This window comes from Pezoporus flaviventris, unplaced genomic scaffold (assembly GCF_033815535.1).
Source record: "Pezoporus flaviventris isolate CSIRO_AGI_PZ_B2104156 unplaced genomic scaffold, CSIRO_AGI_Pfla_v1 ptg000036l, whole genome shotgun sequence".
Taxonomy (NCBI): Eukaryota; Metazoa; Chordata; class Aves; order Psittaciformes; family Psittacidae; genus Pezoporus; species Pezoporus flaviventris.
Window position 1 is genome coordinate 10,242,417 of NW_026892584.1, and position 18,116 is coordinate 10,260,532.

At 46.7% G+C, this 18,116-nt stretch overlaps 1 protein-coding gene across 4 annotated transcripts in view; it reads right to left on the reverse strand.

Annotated features, from left to right (window-relative positions):
* Positions 1–18,116, reverse strand: part of SLC22A18 (solute carrier family 22 member 18) — a 79,719-nt gene that overhangs the window by 41,966 nt on the left and 19,637 nt on the right. The window lies entirely within an intron of this gene.

Genomic DNA, 18,116 nt, shown 5'->3' on the forward strand with positions numbered 1-18,116 from the left:
GCTTCAGTTGGAGCTCGGCTCAGATGCCTCTATACAAATGCCTGTAGCATGGGGAACAAACAAGAGGAATTAGAGATGTGTGCACGTCTACGGGGGTATGATATAATAGGCGTCACAGAAACATGGTGGGATGGCTCCTACGACTGGAGTGTTGGAATGGAAGGTTACAGGCTCTTTAGGAAGGACAGGCCTGGCAGGCGGGGAGGGGGAGTTGCCCTTTATGTTAGGGATAGGCTGGAGAGTATGGAACTCTGTCTGGGGACAGGAGAGCAGTCCACAGAGAGTTTGTGGGTCAGGGTTAAAGGGAATATAGCTATGGGAGACATTACTGTGGGGGTCTGTTACAGACCGCCTGATCAAGGAGAACCTGTGGATGAAGCACTCCATAGACAGATAGGAAAAGCCTCATGCTCACAGGTCCTTGTTCTCATGGGTGACTTCAACCACCCTGACATCTGTTGGAAGGATGGTATGGCCTGGCACAAGCAATCCAGGAGGTTCCTCGATTGTGTGGAAGACAACTTCCTTCTGCAAGTAATAGAGGAGCCGACAAGGAGAGGTGCCATGCTTGACCTCGTGCTCACCAACAGGGAAGGGCTCATTGGAAATGTGACGCTCCAGGGCAGCCTTGGATGCAGCGATCATGAGATGCTCGAATTTGAGATCCTCAGGACAGTGAGAAGAGCGTGCAGCAAGCTCACTGCCCTGGACTTCAGGAGAGCAGACTTTGGCCTCTTCAGGAACCTGCTTAGTAAGGTTCCATGGGATACAGCCCTAGAGGGCAGAGGGACCCAAGACCGTTGGTTGATATTCAAGGATCACCTGCTGCAAGCTCAGGAGTGTTGCATCCCAACCGGAAGGAAGTGCAGCAGGAGGGCCAGGAGACCTCCTTGGATGGATAAGGAGCTCCTGAGGAAAATTCAAATGAAAAAAGAGGCTTATAGTAAGTGGAAGCAAGGACAGGTGGCCTGGGAAGAGTACAGGGATGTTGTCCAGGAAGATAGGGACTAGGTTAGGAAAGCTAAGGCCCAGTTAGAGTTAAACTTAGCTAGGGGTATTAAAGATAACAGGAAGGGATTCTACAGGTACATAGCAAATAAAAAACAGACTAGGGAGAAAGTAGGCCCCCTCAGGAAGCTCTCGGGAGAACTGGCTACACAGGATTTGGAGAAGGCTGAGGTTCTGAATGACTTCTTTGCCTCGGTCTTCACTGGCAAAGGCTCTGACTGCACCACCCAAGTCTTGGAAGGCAGATGCAGGGACTGTGAGAATGAAGACCTTGGGCCCACTGTAGGAGAGGAACTGGTTCGAGACCATCTTAAAAAACTGAACGTACACAAGTTCATGGGACCCGATGAAATCCATCCGCGGGTCCTGAAGGAGCTGGTGAATGAAGTTGCGAAGCCACTGGCCATCATATTTGAGAAATCATGGCAGTCAGGTGAAGTTCCCGATGACTGGAAAAAGGGAAATATAACCCCCATTTTCAAGAAGGTGAAAATGGATGACCCGAGGAATTACAGACCAGTCAGTCTCACCCCTGTGCCTGGCAAAATCTTGGAGCAGATTCTCCTGGAAGGCATGCTAAGGCACATGAAAAACAACAAGGTGCTTGATGACAGCCAGCATGGCTTCACTAAGGGGAAATCCTGCCTGACCAATTTGGTGGCCTTCTGTGATGGGGCTACAGAACTGATGGACAGGGGTAGAGCAGTTGATGTCATCTACCTGGACTTGTGTAAAGCGTTTGACACTGTCCCCCATGACATCCTTGTCTCTAAATTGGAGAGACATCAATTTGATGGGTGGACCACTCAGTGAATAAAGAACTGGCTGGATGGTCGCACACAAAGAGTTGTGGTCAATGGCTCAATGTCCAGCTGGAGACCAGTAACAAGTGGTGTCCCTCGGGGGTTGGTGTTGGGACTTGTCTTGTTCAACATCTTCGTCGCTGACATGGACAGTGGGATTGAGTGCACCCTCAGCAAGTTTGCTGATGACACCAAGCTGTGTGGTTTGGTTGATATGCTGGAGGGAAGGAATGCCATCCAGAGGGACCTTGACACACTTGTGAGGTGGGCTGATGCCAATCTCATGAAGTTTATCCATGCCAAGTGCAAGGTCCTACACCTGGGTCAGAGCAATCCCAGGCACAGCTACAGGTTGGGCAGAGAAGAGATTCAGAGTAGCCCTGCGGAGTAGGACTTGGGGGTGTTGTCAATGAGAAAATGAACATGAGCCAGCAGTGTGGAACACCAACCGTATCCTGGGCTGCATCAAAAAGAGTGTGACCAGCAGGTCGAAGGAGGTGATCCTGCCCCTCTACTCTGCTCTTGTGAGACCTCACCTGGAGTATTGTGTGTAGTTCTGGTGTCCTCAATATAAAAAGGACATGGAACTGTTGGAACAAGTCCAGAGAAGGGCCACGAGGATGATCAGGGGACTGGAGCACCTCCCGTATGAAGACAGGCTGAGGAAGTTGGGGCTGTTCAGCCTGGAGAAGAGAAGGCTGCGTGGAGACCTCCTAGCAGCCTTCCAGTATCTGAAGGGGGCCTATAGGGATGCTGGGGAGGGACTCTTCATTAGGGACTGTAGTGATAGGACAAGGGGTAACAGGTTAAAACTCAATCAGGGGAAGTTTAGGTTGGGTATAAGAAGGAAATTCTTTCCTGTTAGGGTGGTGAGGCACTGGAATGGGTTGTCCAGGGAGGTTGTGAATGCTCCATCCCTGGCAGTGTTCAAGACCAGGTTGGACGAGGCCTTGGGTGATATGGTTTAGCGTAAGGTGTCCCTGCTCGTGGCAGGGTGGTTGGGACTAGATGATCTTAAGGTCTTTTCCAACCCTAACGATTCTATGATTCTATGATTCTATATGTGATCCATCAACATATAGCTGGAACCCTCTCCAGAGGCAAGGCCAGGGTTTGGACCCTACCAGCTTGTACTAAAGCAGCAGAAAGAAAAGGTAGAAATGGCATTGCCAGAGAGTCAAAAAGCAGGAATATGCCAAGTTATTCACCCACCCCCCAAAAAAAATTATCAAGCCCCTCTTAGACACTTGGGAGCTGCTGAAACAGCCAAATTGAAAAGGAGCCAGGACTCATCCTTGCAAAAACAGTCCAAGCACTGCAGGTACCACTGGGGCTCTGAACTGGTGCTGAAAACCCATCCAGGGTGTAAAAACACAGCACAGATGATCAGAATGAGGCAGAACTAATGTTTCACTTCCAGCATGGGCTACTTGCCAGATGTGGACCTCTGCTGGAAGGTAATCAAAATGCATTTGAAACTCTGGACAAACCCCTTTATTTTGCAGGTCATTTGCTTCTAAGGAGAGGCTGAACAGTGATCTAAGGAGTCAAAATCAAGTAATTCAGACCCCTGCAGAAAAGTGTCCCAGGACTTTCCGAGCAGTGAAGCAGGAGCTACAGGAGTGATGGATGCTGGACCAAGCCCAGCCTCCCAAGCCTAAGGGGATTTGCTCACACTGCCGAGAGCGAGGAAACTTTCTCACCAGTGTAGGAAGTCAAGCGCTTGGCAACAAGGGAGGCAGCTCTCCCACAACCCCGGTTACGCAAACAGCTGCCTTCTGCTGAGTTTCAACATGCTTTGCGGCTCCAAAAATAATTTCCTGCTTGATTGGTACTATTAGCAGGCACACAGAGCACAGCATGAATGGTCATGCCGCTTCATGCTGGATCTAGCTAGCCACTGGTTTCTAGCAAAAGCCCTGCTTTCTGATTTTTGGAAGAGAGGCATGATTACACAGGAGGAAAAGGTAATCGGGGTGATAGTGTAAGCCCTCTCCTATTCCTGCACAAAGGGTTTTGACACAAGCCTGGACAAAAGTACCTGCCACCTTCATTCTTCTGGGCCTCTTTCCAGAGCTGAGATTTCCCAGCCCTTACAGCTTGTAACTCTTATGGCATATAACCAACACTCAGCAGCCAAGCAGGAATCAACACCAACATAAAGTTCAACAACAAAGTCATTGCTTGCTGGGTGATTAGGAGCTGTGCCGGTCCCAGACAGAGTTGCTGGAGCTCCCTATGGCATGAGCACCCTAAAGCTATTTCATGCTTTCTTTCATTCCCCACCAGATGACTTTGTGTCCCCTTTAGGAGCTTGTTGGAGTAATCTCAGTCCAGCCCAGTGCTTTGGGAACAGCAGCACTTTCCATTCCTACCTGGACTGGAATTTGGATAGCAAATTTAGCCCTAATGTGCATCTGATTTCCTGTTTCTTATTCCCAGCCCAGGCATCTGCATGCCCCTTCCCAAGGGCCTACCCAGTGGGGACTCTTCCAGGGGCCTTCACCAACAGTGCTTTCAGAAATCTCAAGAAGCCCAGAAAGTTTAAGATACCAAGGCCCAGCACATCAGCATCACACTCCATAGCCTGTGAACAACCAACAGCACAGTACAACCAACTCTCCCAACTCATGGCCTTACAAAGGTTAGCTGGTATCTTCCAGATGAAGTTAAATTACAGTCAGCAAAGAAATGAAGCAGCAAAGTAAAACTTAATGTCACCCCAGTAAGACAACAGCTGCAAAGTGGGATTCAGAAGCTGATAACATGTCCACAAGATCAGTGTATTTTAAGGCAGTAGAGTGCACGCTGGTGTGAAGGGTGACTCCCCAGCAGGGTCAGAAGGTCTGTTTTATCATCTGAGGAAGCTCTATAGGGTTTTCCAATACTACCTGGCTCAACAGCAGAAATAGTTGTGTTAAGTAAGTTGTGCAGTAAGTTTGTGTTGCCTTTCTGCTCCTCTTACACCTTGAAATCAAAGTTGTGCAATAGCACTTGTTTATGCTTATACATTTTAAGCCCAAAGAGCTCCACACCAGACAAGCATTACCAATTTTGTATTTCCACAGTCATTCTTTGAGCCACACAATGGCATATGAAAAGATGCTCCTCAGCCATGTCTAGAAGAGTATAGGGAGTGATGAACTCGCCATGCTTTTGGGGAGCTTGGACAGAAACTAACTTTGGAAGGCAAAGCCATGAAAAGACAGGAAAGGTCCCATCAGCAGTCTTGCACAGAACATAGCTCCAAAATGACACACTCGACTCTCATACATGTGGCAAAATACACATCTGAGCTGACCCAAATGCCATGTGGGGTTCCTCCTGTCACCACCACAGTGAAAAGGAATAACCTTGTGAAGAAGGTGGCTCCTCAGCTGCTGGAGGACCTGAGCTGGGTGGGAGAACAGGACTTGTGGGAAGAGTGTGCAAGCTGGTTTCCATGCTCAACTGACCCATGTCTGCAGCTGCTTCTCCCACAGCCTGAGGGAGTACAGATAAGAAGTAGTTCAGCTTTTCCAGACATAGCACAATTCCTGTTTACAGCCTCTGGGCTAGACTTTTCAAAAGAAGGAGCTAGGTGTCTATTCTTGCAGGAAACCAGGTGTGTAAACAGTTCAATTAACATACCCAGCAAACTGTGCTCCAGTGCAGCAAAGAGGGCTAGTGGAAACAAGCCAAGAGAACAGGAGCCGAGGAAGGAAAATATTTTTAAAGAACATGCCTAATTAGAGATGGGCCTGGTCCAAGAGCTCGTGCTTGAACACCTGGAATAGCCCTGGGGAGCAGAATTGTAACCTGAACCCAGATCCACATTTTTGTAACTCACTCCTCTCCCAAAAGACCTAAAATGCAGCTTGAGACCCAACCATCATGAAGTCTGAGCTGCAGGTCTCCAACACCTAAAAACCTGGACATCTGGCTAAATCAAGTGGCCTTTGGCCAAGCCATTGTGCTTGGCTGCTGGTGCCCTCTGTCCCTCTCGCCCCACACTGACCAGCCATGGGCCCACTCTGCCCCACTTGAGTGCTTGCTGCTGCTCCTTGGCAGTGTGCCCCTGGACCACTGACTCAAGGCGGAGATGTCCGTTAAGTGTCAGACAGGATGTCCCCATCTACTTCAGGGGCCCAGGCATCCCCAGCACTGTGACCAAGCTCTACTTGTCACTGCACTGCCTTTTCCCTGCCTTCGCAGACTATATCTGCAGCTCCTAGCCAAAGCAAGAAGCCTGCCCAACACAAAGCCAAGTGGCTCCATTCATGCTTATGAGTCAAATATTGACAGCAACCCCCAGTTTTGTGCCAAAGCCACAGAACCAAGGCTTTTCTTAAAGGGCACAGCGTTCATGGCAGGGAAGCCCTCCACCCCATGTTCTTTATGAGCCCTTGCTGAAGGGGCAGACTCCCTTTTCTCCCTGACAACTCATTTCTCTAGTAAAGAAAACCAAACTTCACCCACACCTTACTGTCTTTTGAATATAAATTTTTGTTACAGCAGAATCATGTTTGGCAAAGAAAGGTCAGCCCCATCCATACAAATCTGCCCTGTCACAGGCAGATTTGCATTTCAGACAGCTTGCACGTCACGCATTTCAGACAGCTTGCAAGGCTGACTAAACATTTACTTTTGGATGGCTCATTTCCAGAGTCCAGAAATAGATCCTCTTTCACAATAAAGAGTGCCTGGGTGTGGCATCAGATGGCTTCTGTGCCCATGCCATTTGCATTCCTGCACTTTCCTCCTCACAGGGTGCTGCTGCTGCCCAGCACCAAGCTCACTGCTGTGTCCCGCTCTCAGGGTAGACCTGCAGATAGGTGAGGCCTTACTTCCTAGCTGGATTATTCTTGGTAGGTATTTGGCAGTTCTTTTTGCATCATCTGATTTCAGGTCCTATTAGGCCAAGGTAGGTGACTAATGCACATAGCGCTTGATTGCTTTACTGGCGGGCACCTGGCCTCTCACCAGTACAGAATGGGATGAATTGGCACAGCTGGAGAAGGACAAATGACATTTGCTTACACTGGATGCTTTAACAGTCAAGAGAGCATTCATGTTTTGGAAACCTTTAGAACAATTTAGCTCTACTGCTGTTCAGAGGAGTTTTGCGCCACAGATGTACTTTTCTATCTATTGCAAATCCTTCCCTGCCACAGCTGAATTTCCATCCCTAAGAAACAAAACAATTAAAAAAATAATAATCAGGCTGTATGCAAAAGCACAGGAAAAGCTTTATGAATCCTTCAAGGGCCAAGAGACTCCATCTGAAAAGTGCTTGCCACACAGCACCCAGGCAAAAGCAAAGTGATGCAACTTTTGGTAAGGTGGACAGATTACAGTCAGGCAATTACACATCCCAGACCCTGTAATCGCATGCAACGGGAACACGTGTGGGTGTAGTATGAGGCGTGAGCCTGGTGTCACCAACCACAGGCTCCTCTGGTTACCCTGAAGGAGTTCTTCAGCAAATGGTTTCAAAATTTCCCCAAATCAGTAGGTCTGTATAGAAGTAGGCCTCTTTCTGCCATGAAAAGCAATTACTGAAGGACTGGGAAACATCCAGGACTACACTGGAAAATATCAGCCAGAAGAACTGATCTGTCATCTGTCTCATATCCAAATGTGTCTGGACAGTCAGAAAGGGAAAGGAAAGAAACCCTATCACACACAATAACAGATAATCTGTTATGCAGCTTTATATCAGGAAAGAGCCTGATATAGCTTCTGTAGGAAGTAATCTTAAACATCTGATACACCTTTAATAACCATTACTGTCTTTCATCCTCCCATTTTTTAAAGTCTGAGAACAGCATTTAAAACTCTGGCCTCCTTTAAGCATTGCTCAGATGCTCCCCAGATGGCTTTTCCAAGGGGATTTCTAATTATTTGGGTTTTCAAAAGAAATATCCTGCAGGAATCTTTCTGCTTTCTGGAGATTTCCTTCCTTCCTCTACAGATTTCTTCATCCAGGTCTTGATTTAAAACCTAACTCAAAGGAAACATTTCCAATTACTTCAATATCACATACCCTGGGGTAAAAAAGAAACGAACCAAATCCTGTAAAAACAAAAATGGTGCAGATTTCAAAAGGATTCCCAGTGAAGTTCTGTGAAAAAGTAACTAGTCCAAAAGTTTCAGCCTAGAATATTGTGGAATAAAGGAGCATTTAGTGAGACTGAGAAAGTTTATACTGCATACAGACTACAAAGGATTATGATCTCCTCTCCACCAATAAAAATAAATGAAAACTGAAGCAACGGTTGCTGTAATAACAAGTAAACAAGAAAACCTCAGGTGCTCAAAAATATTTAAAGTTTTCAGATCCTGAACTACCTTAAACAGACCAGATTTCCAAAAGTGCTAAATTTCTATCCTCTGAAAATCCACATTAGACATCCCCAAGTGGGAGACTGAAAGAAAACCACAGTCATTTCTGGAAAGCCTGATCATTGCACTTCTGCTTTAGAGGGCAGTTGGAGATGAGAGCAGAGCCCCTTATGCATTTGTAAATGAAGCATATTACTCTAATGAAAAAATAAGGTCTACGTCTCTCCCAGGCCACCAAAGCCACCTCCCAAGCAATAGTAAAATACAATGAGATGTGCTATTCGTAGAAAGCTGCTGCTCTGTATCCCCCAAAATAGGGCATAACCCTATAGGGCATGTTGCCCTGCCTCCTGCAAATACTGGCTGAACAAACCGAGAGTGCTTCTGCATGTGCTTTAGTGCAGACCCACTGCTGGCTCAACACACGGTGCTATTCTCTGATGCACTGATGGACCCACACCATGGTGTCCAGTGTCTCAGACCACACCAGTATCATTGCCCTCCTCTTGAATCAGCATCTCTGCTCACCAGTGGTGCTCAAGGGCAGTTGGTGCACCACTTGGCACAGCTCAAGGCTCAGCCCGAGGGGTCAGAAGCTTGCAATCTGACTGCTACAAAGAATGTTTCTGATCCTGGAAATACCTTCTCCTGTGGCTGTGATAACCCATCATTTTTAGGTTAAAAGGATGAGCCCCAGTAAGTGCTGGGGTTAGCCTGGACATGGCCATTTAGAAACTCCCCTTTGCCGTGTGGCTGCTTTCACTGCCTTAATGCTTCACGTATCTTTAGCTCTGGAAGGCTGGTAGAGTGGTTGTGAATGGTGTTTCATAAAGAGACTGCAAGGAAACAAAACCTTGTGTGGGGCCTCAGAAGCTGATGTAGTTCATGCAAAGGTCACACCCTTTTTATTTGCCTCTGAGCACCCCATTTGAGCAGCCTGGCCTTAACCCAGGCCACGGTTAACTGGCATGGACAACTGGGTGTTGCACCTCCTCCCATCCACCTGGCAGCCTCCTGCTTATCCATCAGTCTGGCAGTAACAGCCAAGAGAAACAACAGCAAGAGTTTAATACGCAACCCCAAACTCCTCCAAAAGGGCTGCTTTTCCACCCATCCTTTCTAGCAGCAGGAATATTTCAGGCAGGAGGAAAACAGGGGGGAGAAGCAGTGGATGTATTGTCCACTTTCTTTCACCATGGCAAATCAAAGCCCATTTTGGAACTACTACTTCCTTCTAGCCCAAGCCTGCTGATACCCCAACCTTAAACCCCCAGCTAACCCAATACATCTAAAGCACTAAGCGTTTCTCCTGCACAGCTTCACTCAATTCCCCAAGTCGTAACTCCTCCCAGACCACCCTTCACATGCCAAATCCACACATTTCCGTTCATCCTAACCTTCCCTCTCTCCCTTGTCTGATAGTCCTTCCCACACAAGCACCACATCCTTCCTGCCCCAACCTCACCACAAGGCTGGGTTTGTTCATCAAAGCAGATCAGAATGAAAAGTAAACACAACCTTTTGAATCTAAATGATTAGGAGATGAAGAAGAGAACTGTCCATACTAACATGCACAAACAGAGGAAGACTGTGACACCCCACATTGCCCTCCAGGTCCCTCTGCAATCTCTTGTTGCGCTCAGCTCTGCAGCCTTCCACTTCAGCCCCCAGCCTCTGGGACTCCCCAGTACTGTGCTCTATGGCTGGCTGAGCTTGTTTTTTTCTTCCACTTTTCTGAAACAGCCAAAGTGTAGCACTTGTGTTTGATAAACAATTTAAAAAAAGAAACAAGCTCAAAAAAAGGCATGGTAGCTGGGGTCACAAAGGCTCTGCCTGCCCAGATCACCAGGGGATGAAGAAGAGGATACATCCTGGAAAACTGGATGTGTTCCCCCAATGCAGTAGACATTTGCATGAGCAGTGACAGAGAGTCTGTGTCTCAAAGGCTGTAGAATCATAGAATGGTTTTGGTTGGAAGGAGCCTTAAAGATCATCAAGTTCCAAATTCCTTGCCATGGGCAGGGACACCTTCCACTAGACCAGGTTGCTCAAAGCCCCATCCAACTTGGCCTTGAACACTTCCAGGGATGGGGTAGCCACAACTTCTCTGGGTAACGTGTTCCAGTGTCTCACCATCCTCATAGCAAAGAACTTCTTCCTAATACCTAATCTAAATCTACCCTCTTTCAGTTTAACACCATTATCTCTTGCCATTTCAATCCATGCTCTTATAAAAGATCCCTCCCCAGATTTCTTGTAGGCACCCTTTATGTACTGGAAGGCTGATCTAAGGTGTCTCTGTAGCCTTTTCTTCTCCAGGCTCAGCAAGCCCCAACTCTCTCAGCCTGTCTTCACCGGCGACGTGCTTCAGCCCTCTGATCATCTTCATGGCCCTCCTCTGGACTCACTTTAACAGGCCCACATCTCTCTTATGTGGGAAGTCCCAGAGCTGAACATAGTACTCCAGGTGGGGATCAGAGGGGGAGATTCACCTCCCTTGACCGGCTGGTTGTAATTCTTCTGATGCAGCCCAGGATACAGTTGGCTTTCTGGCCTGCAAGCACACACTGCTGGGTCATGTTGAGCTTCTCATAAACCAACACTCCCAAGTCCTTCTTCTTGGTGCTGCTCTCAATTCATTCTCTGGCCAGCCTGTATTTGTGCTTGGGATTGCTCCAACCCAGGTGAAGGACCTTGCACTTAGCTTTGCTGAACTTTATGAGGTTCACACTGGCCCACCTCGCAAGCCTGCCAAGGTCCCTCTGGATGGCATTCCTTCCCTCCAGCATACCAACTGAACCACATAACTTAGTGTTATCAGCAAACTTACTGAGGGTGCACTCAGTCCCACTCTCCATGTTGAACAGTATTAGTCCAAATACTGACCCATCAGGAGCATCACTCGTCACTGGTCTCCACTTGGACATCAAGCCATTGACCTTAACTCTGTGAATGTGACCATCCAGCCAATTCCTTATCCACTGAGTGGTCCATCCACCAAATACATGCCTCTCCAGTTCAGAGACAAGGATGTTGTGCTGGACCGTATCAAATGCTTTTTACAAGTCCAGGCAGATAACATCAGCCGCTCTTCCCTTACCCACCAAAGCTGTAACTGCATTGTAAAAGGCCACCAAATTTGTCAGGCATGATTTTCCCTTAGTGAAGCCATCTCGGCTGCCATCAATCACCTGTTTTTCATTATTTTAGCATAGTTTCTAGGAAGAACTGCTCCGTGATCTTGCCTGGCACAGAAGTGAGACTGATCAGCCTGTAGTTCCCCAAGTCTTCTTTTTTTTCCCTTTTAATCTAAATAGCAATATTGCAAATATATTGGGAGAGGGGAGGAAAAAAAATCTCATTGCTCCAAATTATGCACGAGGAACACCAGTGCAGAGGGATGGGAAGACTTACTTGCATCATAGGAAAATCACAGCAGAGCCAAGCCCCAAATCCCAATTCAGGGATTAACCACAGCCTCTTCTGAGTTTTCTATTTTCTGTTAATAAAGAAAACACTGCAGTGATAGGACAAGGGGTAACAGGTTAAAACTTAAACAGGGGAAGTTTAGATTGGATATAAGGAGGAAATTCTTTCCTGTTAGGGTGGTGAGGCACTGGAATGGGTTGCCCAGGAAGGTTGTGAATGCTCCATCCCTGACAGTGTTCAAGACCAGGTTGGACGAGGCCTTGGGTGACATGGTTTAATGTGAGGTGTCCCTGCCCATGGCAGGGGGGGTGGAACTTGATGATCTTAAGGTCCTTTCCAACCCTAACTATTCTATGATTCTATGATTCCATTTCCATAGATTTCAATACCCAGTGATACTGCTGGATTTGCTGCCCAGTCATGAAATATTCAAGGATTCAGAAAAGCAGATGAAGGTCCAGTGAGTCAGTCATGAGCAGACACTGCCTTATTGTGCAACTTGTGCAGCGATGGTCATGTTCAGCTCTCTGACACTGCCTCTGCTAGCAAGGCCAGACTCAAAATACCTTGTGCCTTTCCATAAAATTCCACATTTCGGATTTTTTCATTTTTCTTTGTGTTTTACACTTGAGATTGTTAAGCCAGGCTTGACAAGAAAAATTGGCCACCACCTCAATGCAACCTTCACAGAATCACAGCTAACAACCCACCAGGCAGGGCACGGCACTGCACAGAAACCCATGGCTTTCCAAGCACTGGCTGAGGGGAGTGGCATTCAAACATCCGTAACTGTTTAGCAGAGCTCACTTCACAAACACACAAGCTTTTGATTGTGATCTAGCCACCACGCATAAAGCAGGGTTTCGCTCACCCGCCACCCACTCACTTTCTGACTCCAGGCATGAGGCAGTGAGGCAGGGCAGCCTCCCCGGCACACATGAGTGATGGAAGATGGAGAAAGCAGTCGGGAAACTTCCTTGGCTCTCCCATATGTATTCCCCTCCTCCCTCCCTTCACTTCCTAACTGTCCATCTGCTGGGGTAACCACTATCAACCCATGCCACAAATTGCTCTTTCTTCCCATGCTTCTGGTGCAAGCCCTCGCACCTCAGCCCTCTGTCTAAGCAGCACAAACCAGCCACATGAGGAAGTTCTCCTTTTCTTCTTATTATTTCTTTTTCTTTAAATGCCTTTTCATCACGGTTTCCTTGGGAAGATGAAGCAGCTAACCCAAAAGGTCAGAGATGCTTAGGAGGAAGGAGAGTGCTGTGGGGAGAAGAGGCAGATGGACATTTAAGGTCAGGTTGGACAGTGCTCTGAGCAACCTGCTGTAGTTGAAGATGTCCCTGCTTATTGCAGGAAGGTTGGACTAGATGACTTTTAAAGGTCCCTTCCAACCCAAACTGTTCTACGATTCCATGACGTGCCCTGTGAGCTGGCATAGCCACACTCACAACCTTCCCACTAAATACCTGAAGAAAACTAAGTGGGTTTTGAAAGAAAATGGGGAGCTTCTGAAAATCCTGAGGAGTGGGCTGCCAAGCAACAAGTGATTAGCTCAATTCAAGCTCAGCCCTCCTCAGTCATACCCCAATACCCTTAAGTGCAGACACAAGGCATGGGCTCTCCCACCCATGAGCTGCTGGTTCCTACCCAGAACTCCACTTCCTCCCTTGGGAAAGGGCCCCACCTATAGGTGAAGAACCAAAGAGGAGCTCTTAGCCCCATCATCATGCCACTGAAGTTCAGACAATGGGTTATAGGGAGAACATGGAAGAACCAGGTTTCCTGAAGGTCTGCAAAGGAGGAATGAGGGCACCTTTGCAGTATTACTGTGATCTTCCAATGGGTAAATAGGAGAAAGCTAGTGGACCCAAATCTAAAACTGGTGCCCTAGAAGTGGTAGGTGGTGTAGAGGTTTGCAGGAAGGAAGGGCTGGGGCTGAGCTTCATGCAGTCCTTTCTGTTGCATGAAGGCAGCACAGACAGGGGATACTGTTCAGGACCTATATCCTGGTGACTTCTGGTATGCTCACAAACCAGTATCAAACTCCAGAACTGTGAGCACAGGCACAATGTGCTGATAGCCAGAGCTAGTGTTTTGGTATTAAGCAGGTAGAAATCTTGTGAAGCAAGCTGCTTCCCTGAGTTGTTTCAGGCCTGCTTCATGAGGAGGTAAATGGTGCTGTAGAAGTGCCTGTGTCTGTCCATCAACCACATGGAGTCTGAACAGCAAATTTAGGTATAACTGTCTCCACTGTAGATATCTAAGATTAGGTGAACTCCACCCAAAGGCCTTTATGCACTGAGGCATTTCACAGGTTCAAGAATAGATTAAACAAGTCATCAGAACTAGAAAGCTCTAGTGATGGGAACAGAGGAGAAAGAGAAGCCTTAGGCCTGAACCCTCAACCAACAAGATGTGGAGGGATGATGTGCACGATCCTCTATCCAGCCCTGGCTAACATAGACCATACAGACGATTTTTGGGACCATGGATTCCAAAATTATAATTGTTGTCATGCAGGGTAAAGTTAAAAAAGAATCTCTGGATCCGGAAGGGCACAACTGTGGTCCTCTGTGCCTTCCCCATACCACCAGCTCCTTGACAAACAGCCCATTTGCTATTCTCTCCCAAGACACCACACAGCTCTACCAACAGTAATAGACCACACTGCAGCTTGTGGATGACAGACACCACCTCCCTTTCTCCAATGTCCCTTGATACAAAGGAAAAAGCAATGACTGTACAAGTGTCACCGATCCATGCTGCTTGGCCAATCAACATCATCCCAGGCAGAGACATACCACAGTTTCTACTGAAGGCAGCAGGAGCAGCTCCCAGCAGCAGAATGCCCTGCTTTGTCCCGAAATTGAGCACAGCCCTCTCACCCTTTGCCGTATTCCCACCAGCCTTCCCGGCTCCCAGCCTTCAGCCCTTTAACACCCACAGTTTTTTCCACTGTTCTGTGAAGCGATGAGAAATCCCCTGCCAGAGGACATTGTTCAAATGGGTTATTGAAAAGAAATGCAACTCCCTACTCCAGGTGAAAAAGCTCCTTCTTTTCCCCTTGAGGAAGAAGGATAATAGCACAGCCAGGGAAAAAAAGACTATCCCCAAAGCCTGCTGTAATAATATTAAATAAGAAACTGAAGGGGTTTGACCAGGAAAATCCCAAGTTCAAAAGAATAATTGCTCCAGAAGATTTAAGCCTACAGCTGAGTCACTAAATCGAAGAAACCTCTCCTTGCCCATAGAAAGCAAACAAATCTTCGGTCATGCAGCAAAGCTTCTGTATGTCCTTGTTAGAAAGAAAGAAGAAATAAGCCAAATGCAATTAATCATAGTCCCAGAAGAAAGGATGAAATCTCTGTAATTAGCTACCTAGGCTCATCTTTCCACTTTTAAAGACTAATCCAGCCTTCTTCTTTCACCTTTCATCCACAGCGCTGCCTTGAAAGTCTACTGCAAATACCAAATCAGTTCTCTTCAGGGGTACACACTCACACTCACCTGCAGCCTGTGGTCCCCTAACAGCTTTGCAATAAATGTACAGGGAGGGGGGAACATTTGTAGGGAGCAAACAGAGTTCCTTTTCTTAGTCACCTTTTGTGCATGAGCTGGCATGGTGTTTTCAGACTATCCAAGAACCTGGGGACCTTGGCTGGTCTACAGGCATTATTTTCAAGCTAGGTATTTTATATTTACAATCCAATCCAATGACCAGAAAACACTAATTTTTATTTATTTATTTATTTAAAAAGCAAACAAGACCCCCCCCCCCAAAAAAAAAACAAACAAAACAGCACAGAAACATGAAAACACTTTCCAAATGGTTAATATTGCAACTGCTTGTGTTAATAAATTGGTTTAAACCTCATCCTCATGCGGTGTAAATTTGCCTGACCATCACTCTACCCATAAAAAGTGTGTTCTTCACAGCTGTATGCACTGTCTGTACAGAGGCAAGTGGACAGGGCTATATATTAACAGCAAGGTCTCCAGCAGTTAAATTCAGTAAGTTGAAGCCAGATGGCAAGCAGCTCCTTTAACTACAAAAGGAAAAGCCACGCTCTATAGATGAAACATATCCGGTCTAAAAGTCACAATTCCTTTGCCACATGTTCATCCAAAGTTTTGGAAAACATGGGGGAAAAGTATAGTACTTCAGAGAGAGAAGGGCTGCAGACAGTGGCTACAGCTTAGGAGTGGAGGTCAGGACCCAACATCCAAAAAAATCCTATGCGAATCAAAACAAGCCATTCAACTTCCCTGGGGCTCCTTTAATAAATAACAGTTGACAAATATTATTCCAACAATAAAAACAACAACAGACTGGCTCCTTAGGTCAAATGCATCAATGGTAAATACAATACAGTTGCATAATACCAAAATGACATCAGCTGAGGAACTGAGACTGGTTTCTGCCCTGTCTCTTGTACACAAACCACTGCTAAGGTATGAATAATGCTGTCAACAGACAGGGAAAGCTGGCCAGCTTTGTGGCAAGGGAAAGCGAAGAACAGACTGGACAGAAGTCTCCAGCTTTGCTCTTCCATGACATAGCAGAAATCCTTATTTTCAGAGGAAGGAGAATGGGCCATTCTTCTGTGAAAAAGATGGAAGTAATTATGCAGCTCCAAGTACAGCTGGAGCCTTCCTTTTAAAATGTGGCAGAGAGGGATGATTAACAGCTGATCTGTGGGATATGGCAACAAGGTCAAGGAGCCCCGGGTATGACCATAATGCAACACCCACTGCTTTCCCTCCAGGTTAGTGCTTCAGACACAGTCAGAGGTGCTGGGGATGCTCTGGAGGCTGTTTGGTGGCGTGGAGCTGTCTTCACCTGCCAACTCACCAACAGCATCAGCCAAAAGGCTAAAAATCAGTAGGTTGCTCCTCCTTTTCTTTGCACAGAAATCTGGCAGAGGAACTAAGCACAGTGTCAGAGGGAAGGTGGGATCTGATTGCAGCAAAGGTTCTACCAAACACCCAGAGTGATCTTCTCAGCCTCAAGCTGTTGTTTATAAAATCCAATCAGCCCTCTGCATGTCAGGGTGGTCAAGAAGGATTCTGCCAGTGCGTTGGACTTTGTCCCTTTTTAATGGGAATTCCTACCATCCTTCCACGAGGATGCACAGATCCTCATGCAGAAAACGAAATGCTGCCGGCAGACAGGCTGCTTTCCGTAGTACTTCTACAGGACGGAAGAGCCAGCCCCGAAATCTCAGCGATGGGATGGGTACTCCGGCAGTGAGGCATGAACTGCGAGCCGAAGCTGCCCTCCGCCGGATGCAAGGGAAATAACCCACTGTGATGGGAAAGTCAAAAGCTACGTACTTCTCCAAGCGCAGGTCCCTTACTTTTCTGTAATGACCACTAACATTCACTTTCCTCGGTGTTATGTTGCAGGCACTAATGTAAAGGCCAGAAGCTTCCAAAATAAGGGGAGTCTGGAAGCATTCTGTCGTCTGACAGCATCAAGTCCCAACATTCAAATGCTGGAATGCATTCAACTATCCCTAAATAGTGAATTGAAACAGGGGATTCTCTACTATTACTGATTTTTCCATACACCAGCAACTGATGCACACGCTGGAAAGTAAAACCCCATAATTTTTTGCTAGATAACAATTCTTAAATATGGGCAAATAATCAAAGATTAAGGTGGGAACTGAAGTAACCTTTATTTTCAGACAGCTGACATGCACAAAGGGACACAATCACTGTATTCAATTAAAAATAATACTAATTAAAACTGTATCCAAGCATCAACAGCTATAAAAACTTTAAAATCCTGAATTATTTTTTATGTACATCCCCAATTTTCATTTTGTGCACTATATTCAACTACAAAATGAATCCTCCTAGCCAGCCTTGTGTCAATTCACAAACACAGAACAGGCACCAATCACAAAATAATTAAAGAAAACCTTTCAGGTTTCAAGTGAGATGAAGAAAACTCCTGAGATTGTCTGCAGCAATTAATTTGACCCAATGCTGCCAAGGTACAGCAGCAAACAGAGTTTTCAGGGGCTACTCCCTAAAGAAGCAAGGTTAAAGTATTCTAATCATTAACCTTTGCAAAGATTTGAGACGCAAAGTAGTATTGCTGCAGCACCTGAATGCATGTGGACACACAACAGGGTTCAGAGAGCAATGTGCGATGCCTAACACCATAATGGAGCATGCCCTAAGCACGTATCACCTCATACAGTCCATGGTGCTTATCACACTAGGACAAAGATCATGAGAAAAAAAAAACACACACACAAAAAAAATCAATGACATTTAACTTCACATCCTGGAGTTCATGAAAGTTGATTTTTAACAAGATGGCATTGCAGTACAAAGGAAGGGAGGTGGGACGTAGGCTGGTAAGGTGGCCCTGGATCACCATGGTGGTGAGAGGCAGTGTCAGGAACACTGGTGGGCAAGCCCACAGTGATATCTAGTGGACACTGACCCCTGCCAGCGACACTGACCGACGCTTGCCAGTGACAAGGCAGATTCACTAAACCCAGAGCTTCTCCTAGTGATTTTCAACCACTA